This window comes from Schistocerca piceifrons, chromosome 6, assembly GCF_021461385.2.
Source record: "Schistocerca piceifrons isolate TAMUIC-IGC-003096 chromosome 6, iqSchPice1.1, whole genome shotgun sequence".
Lineage (NCBI taxonomy): Eukaryota > Metazoa > Arthropoda > Insecta > Orthoptera > Acrididae > Schistocerca > Schistocerca piceifrons.
Genome location: NC_060143.1, coordinates 356,070,802 through 356,078,168, shown reverse-complemented (window position 1 = coordinate 356,078,168; position 7,367 = coordinate 356,070,802).

Here is a 7,367-nt window from a genome sequence, read left to right as displayed (position 1 = left end):
GAATAATCTTCACAAGGATTTAAAGTCACTTAGTCTTGTACAAAAAGGTGTGCATTATTCAGGAACACACATTTTCAATAACTTGCCAGCAGCCATAAAAAGCTTAACAACCAATGAAATTCAGTTTAAGAGAAGCCTAAAGGATTTATTGGTGGCCAACTCCTTCTACTCCATTGATGAATTTCTGAGGAAAACCAACTGATTTGTATATAAGTACAACATAACTTCTGCACAATTTCAGTGCAGTAATGTGTTCACTGAAAATTTGTGTGTGTGTGTGTGTGTGTGTGTGTAAGTATAATCTAACTTCTGCACCATTTCAGTGCAGTAATGTGTTCATTGTAAATAAGTATTACAGTAGTTGTATTACATGTTTCTTACCTTATAAATAAATATAAAACTTTTTTATTTTAAATTCAGTGCAATAGTATTTGTAAAATGACTCTTAGTGTTCATTAAAAAATGACGATCATTCCACTTGGGACCTGTGGAATGGTACATTAGCTTATTTGTTTTAGTTTAAATATTTGTCATGTATTGTTGTTTTTCTGACATGTTCCACATCCTGGAGGACCTCCTCACTACGGATCAATTGGAATGAAAGTAAATCTAATCTAATCTAATCTACTTGTCAGTGCCATTCGTCTACCACATCTACATTCTTTCCGCAACTAATTTTAAACCTGCATACACAAACATGAGAAGCGCAGTAGGTAGGATATTATCATCCTACACTCATATCCAGAATATCGTGTGTTCGAGATGGTAGAAGGCTGAGTGGGTCTAGAATTTACACAGAAATTCTCAAATCACTACATGGTCCCAAAGGGAATGGTATGTATGGGACTGTAGTGTGTTCCACACCTCACACTGGTTCTTAGAAACTTTGTATATAGGAATGACTGTCATTCTGTTTATTCTTTGTTGTACTATCAAGTTTGGTCAAAGGCCTTTATCCCGCACAGATTTTTGTTAACAGCAAGAGCTGCATACATACATAAAAAGACATGATGTCAAAATTATAATATATATTTTTAAATAATGATTAGTCATGCATGAGTGTAGGTAGATAAGGACTTAACAAGTGATCACACAGCAGTCATCTTCTTGGTGTATAACCACTTGACCTGGCTGGAAGACCAAGTTCATCTTATTCAGTCATACTGATGGAAGAACATGCATTCATTACATTAAAACTGGTGCCTTGCAGGGTTAACTGCCAATCCCACATGTACATCTGCAATTACATACATGCTCCACAGGCCACCATAGAGTGTGTGGTGGAGGGTACTTTATGTACTATTGTCACCTCCCTTCTTTCCGGTTACAGGTGCAAATGGTTTGAGCGAAGAATGATAAACTTTTGTGTGAGCTGAATCTCTCTAGATTATCTTTGTGGTCTCTTGTTGAGAAGTGTGCCCAAGGAAGCAATATACTGGTTCCCTCTTCTAAGAATATATGAAGGGCTTATTTAAATAGTGGTACAAGTCCACTTTTGTTCATATTGAGATACAGAGCCCTAAAGCTAAATGCGTGCTGAAAAATCTGCAGTTGAGATACCAGAAATATTCAAGCATATGGCTTATTGTTAGAGATGACCCTTTCTTTCTGTTTGTTTGGCTCATTAATTTCAGAAGCATTATAGACAGAGAAGTGGAGGTAATGGACTTTTGCCAGTATTGAAATAAGCCCTTCATATGCTCTCAGTACTTAACAGTAAACCACACCTTGATGCTGAACACATCTCTTGCAGTGTCTGCTGCTGGTGTTGACAGAGTATCTCTGTGATGCTATTGCACTGACTAAATGAACTTGTAAGCAAATATGCTAGTCTTCTTTGGGTCTTCTGTGTTTCCACTTTCAATCCTATCAGATATGGATTCTAGACTGATAAGCAATATTCAAGTAGTGGTCAAACAAGGGTTTTATAATTTGCACCCTTTTTGTGTGGGCTTCCTATAGATGATTTGCAGTCCATCCTACTCCATACCTGCGATTGCTTTTATGTGGTTGTTACACTCTGAATCACCCCATGTGCATACTTCTAGACATTATATGGATGTGACTGCTTCCAGTAATGATTATATGTAATCATATCTTTTTACCTATTTACTATTTATGTGCAGTATGTTACATTTGTTTGTTTTAAGTGTAACTGCCAATACTCCCATCAAACATTGATTCTCTGCAATCTTCCTGAATTTTGCTACAGTTACTAGCATTACAACATGTCTTTGTACAACAGCATTATCCACAAACAGCCTCATGGAGCTTATGATGTTTTCGACATCATCAAACAATGGAAAATCCAGGATGGAATTTATCAATACCAGAGAGGGAAAGTTGCTACTCACCATGTAGCAGAGATGCTGAGTCGCGATAGGCACAACAATAAGATTCACACAATTATAGCTTTTGACCATTAGGGCTTTCAGTTCTCTGAGACTGCAGACGTGTGTGCAAGTTGCGTTTGCGTGAGTGTGTGTGTGTGTGTGTATGTGTGTCTACTGCTGACAAAGGCCTTAATGGCCAAAAGCTATAATTGTGTGAATCTTTTTGTTGTGCGTATCGTGACTCAGCAAAGATATGCAAAGATCAGCACATTCCTCAAACTAGGGAACTATCACGAATGGGGTTCCACAAGGGTCGGTCTTGGGTCCTTTGTTGTTGTTGTTGTTGTTGTTGTGGTCTTGAGACTGGTTTGATGCAGCTCTCCATGCTACTCTATCCTGTGCAAGCTTCTTCATCTCCCAGTACCTACTGCAACCTACATCCTTCTGAATCTGCTTAGTGTATTCATCTCTTGGTCTCCCTCTACGATTTTTACCCTCCACACTACCCTCCAATACTAAGTTGGTGATCCCTTGATGCCTCAGAACATGTCCTACCAACCGATCCCTTCTTCTGGTCAAGTTGTGCCACAAACTACTCTTCTCCCCAATCCTATTCAATACTTCCTCATTAGTTATGTGATCTACCCATCTAATCTTCAGCATTCTTCTGTAGCACCACATTTCGAAAGCTTCTATTCTCTTCTTGTCCAAACTATTTATCGTCCATGTTTCACTTCCATACATGGCTACACTCCATACAAATACTTCCAGAAAGGAATTCCTGACACTTAAATCTATACTCGATGTTAACAAATTTCTCTTCTTCATAAACGCTTACCTTGCCATTGCCAGTCTACATTTTATATCCTCTCTACTTCGACCATCATGTTATTTTGCTCCCCAAATAGCAAAACTCCTTTACTACTTTAAGTGTCTCATTTCCTAATCTAATTCCCTCAGCATCACCCGACTTAATTAGACTACATTCCATTATCCTCATTTTGCTTTTGTTGATGTTCATCTTATATCATCCTTTCAAGACACTGTCCATTCCATTCAATTGCTCTTCCAAGTCCTTTGCTGTCTCTGACAGAATTACAATGTCATCGGCGAACCTCAAAGTTTTTATTTCTTCTCCATGGATTTTAATTCCTACTCCGAATTTTTCTTTTGTTTCCTTTACTGCTTGCTCAATATACAGATTGAATAACATCGGGGAGAGGCTACAACCCTGTCTTACTCCCTTCCCAACCACTGCTTCCCTTTCATGTCCCTCGACTCTTATAACTGCCATCCGGTTTCTGTACAAATTGTAAATAGCCTTTCGCTCCCTGTATTTTACCCCTGCCACCTTTAGAATTTGAAAGAGAGTATTCCAGTCAACATTGTCAAAAGCTTTCTCTAAGTCTACAAATGCTAGAAATGTAGGTTTGCCTTTCCTTAATCTTTCTTCTAAGATAAGTCATAAGGTCAGTATTGCCTCACGTGTTCCAGTATTTCTACGGAATCCGAACTGATCTTCCCCGAGGTCGGCTTCTACTAGTTTTTCCATTCATCTGTAAAGAATTCGTGTTAGTATTTTGCAGCTGTGGCTTATTAAACTGATTGTTCGGTAATTTTCGCATCTGTCAACACCTGCTTTCTTTGGGATTGGAATTATTATATTCTTCTTGAAGTCTGAGGGTATTTCGCCTGTTTCATACATCTTGCTCACCAGATGGTAGAGTTTTGTCAGGACTGGCTCTCCCAAGGCCGTCTATAGTTCCAATGGAATGTTGTCTACTCCGGGGGCCTTGTTTCGACTCAGGTCTTCCAGTGCTCTGTCAAACTCTTCACGCAGTATCGTGTCTCCCATTTCATCTTCCTCTACATCCTCTCCCATTTCCATAATATTGTCCTCAAGTACATCGCCCTTGTATAGACCCTCTATATACTCCTTCCACTTTTCTGCTTTCCCTTCTTTGCTTAGAACTGGGTTTCCATCTGAGCTCTTGATGTTCATACAAGTGGTTCTCTTATCTCCAAAGCTCTCTTTAATTTTCCTATACACAGTATCTATCTTACCCCTAGTGAGATAAGCCTCTACATCCTTACATTTGTCCTCTAGCCATCCCTGCTTAGCCATTTTGCACTTCCTGTCGATCTCATTTTTGAGACGTTTGTATTCCTTTTTGCCTGCTTCATTTACTGCATTTTTATATTTTCTCCTTTCATCAATCAAATTCAATATTTCTTCTGTTACCCAAGGATTTCTACTAGCCCTCATCTTTTTACCTACTTGATCCTCTGCTGCCTTCACTACTTCATCCCTCAAAGCTACCCATTCTTCTTCTACTGTATTTCTTTCCCGCATTCCTGTCAATTGTTTCCTTATGCTCTCCCTGAAACTCTGTACAACCTCAGGTTTAGTCAGTGTATCCAGGTCCCATCTCCTTAAATTCCCACCTTTTTGCAGTTTCTTCAGTTTTAATCTACAGGTCATAACCAATAGATTGTGGTCAGAGTCCACATCTGCCCCTGGAAATGTCTTACAATTTAAAACCTGGTTCCTAAATCTCTGTCTTACCATTATATAATCTATCTGATACCTTTTAGTATCTCCAGGGTTCTTCCATGTATACAACCTTCTTTCATGATTCTTAAACCAAGTGTTAGCTATGATTAAGTTGTGCTCTATATTAATGACTTGCCATTCTGTATTCATGAAGAGGCAAAGTTAATTCTCTTTGCTGATGATACAGTATAGTAATCATACCTGACAAACAAGAATTAACTGATGAAATTGTCAATAATGTCTTTCAGAAAATTACTAAGTGGTTCCTTGTAAATGGACTCTCACTGAATTTTGATAAGACACAGTACATACAGTTCCGTACAGTAAATGGTATGACGCCATTAATAAATATAGACCTTAATCAGAAGCATATAGCTAAGGTAGAATATTCAAAATTTTTAGGTGTGTCCATTGATGAGAGATTAAATTGGAAGAAACACATTGATGATCTGCTGAAACGTTTGAGTTCAGCTACTTATGCAATAAGGGTCATTGCAAATTTTGGTGATAAACATCTTAGTAAATTAGCTTACTATGCCTATTTTCACTCATTGCTTGCATATGGCATCATATTTTGGGGTAATTCATCACTGAGGAATAAAGTATTTATTGCACAAAAGCATGTAATCAGAATAATAGCCAGAGTCTACCCAAGATCATCCTGCAGACATTTATTTAAGGATCTAGGGATATTCACAGTAGCTTCTCAGTATATATACTCTCTTATGAAATTTGTTATTAACAACCAAATCCAATTCAAAAGTAATAGCAATGTCCATAACTACAATACTAGGAGAAAGGATGATCTTCACTATTGAAGATTAAATCTAACTTTGGCACAGAAAGGGGTGTATTATACTGCCACTAAAGTCTTGGGTCACTTACCAAATAGTATCAAAAGTCTGACAGATAACCAACAAGTATTTAAGAAGAAATTAAAAGAATTTCTGAATGACAACTCCTTCTACTCCATAGAGGAATTTTTAGATATAAATTAAGAAAAAAAGAAAAAAAAAACCAAACAAAAAAATTATAAAAAAAAACAAAAAAATAAAAAAAGATTTAATATTAACTTACTTATGTTGTTAAATTAACTTAATTATGTCATGTACTGGAAAATTTGACTCGTTCCACATCATTATGAAGTATCATATTCATGATCCATGGAACTAGTATTAATCTAATCTAATCTAATCTCATCTAATCATCTTCGCTATACGGTGAGTAGCAACTTTCCTTCTCTTGTATCGACTTCATTTTTTTATATATATTGTGAACAGCTATGGTCCTGTAACAATCCCTTTGGGTACCCCCAAGTTACTTTTGTGTTTGAAGATTTCACTCTGTATAGAATCTGTGGTATGCTCCGTTTGCTACAAACTCTTTAATCCAATCACACAGCCGGTCTAATGTTCCATACACTTATATTTTGCTCCTTAGGGAGTAGTGCAGAACTGTACCGAATGTGTTCCACAACTCAATAAACATGGCATCAGTCTGGACACTAATATCTACTGCTTTCTTGGTCTTGAATTAACAAAGTACTCTGAGCATTTTGCCAATCACTGGAATGCTCACTCCTCCAGCGAGCTATGAAACACTGCTGCTAGAAGAGGAACAAGTTCTTTCGTGCACTCAATGTAAAACTCATATTGCTGTTCTGTCAGTTCCAGTGGCCTTTCCTCAGTTGAGCAGTTATAGTTGCTTTTCCATCCTGTGGCCACTTATTTACATTCATACAATGATTAAGGAGGAACCGCAGTACAATCTACGTCAGTGACACAATTTTGGAAAAAGAGGTGTAGTATTTCAGCATTCTTTCCATCATACTCCATGTTGATTCTATCATGGTTTTGATCTATTTACTTATTTAACATAAGATGAAAACTTTTTACAATTTTACTTTTAAATCAATGGAATGCTTCACCCATTACTCATCTTACACAAATTTTGACTTCATTTAACTTTTGTTTATCTGTGAGGCTCTGGATGTGTTTCACTAAGCTTGAGAGGATACCATTGAAACTGTGGCTAGGAAGATGAAAGTGTGCACAATAGAACTGAGTAGGAAACACATCTGGAACAACATATGTAATGTGGTGGGAGAAGATAGTTAACTTTTGTGCATGACATTCGTGTAGCAAGAGACAGAAAATGATGATGATGATGATTGATGATGATGTTTATGATGACTCATTCATAGTACAGTGAAGTCAATGGATTTGAATGAATTTTTACAAAGTAATTTATTGCTAATTCACGTGTGACCTACATCTACATTTACATCAACATACATAATCTGTAAACCACTGTAAAGAGCATGGCAAAGGGTATTCAGCATTATACCACATGTTAGAATTTCTCCCCATTCCAATCATGTTTGGAGGGTGGGAAGAATGATTGCTTTAATGCTGTAACATGGGTTCCACACAATTGAGAAGTATTCTAAGATGAGTCACACAAGTGTTTTGTAAACAATC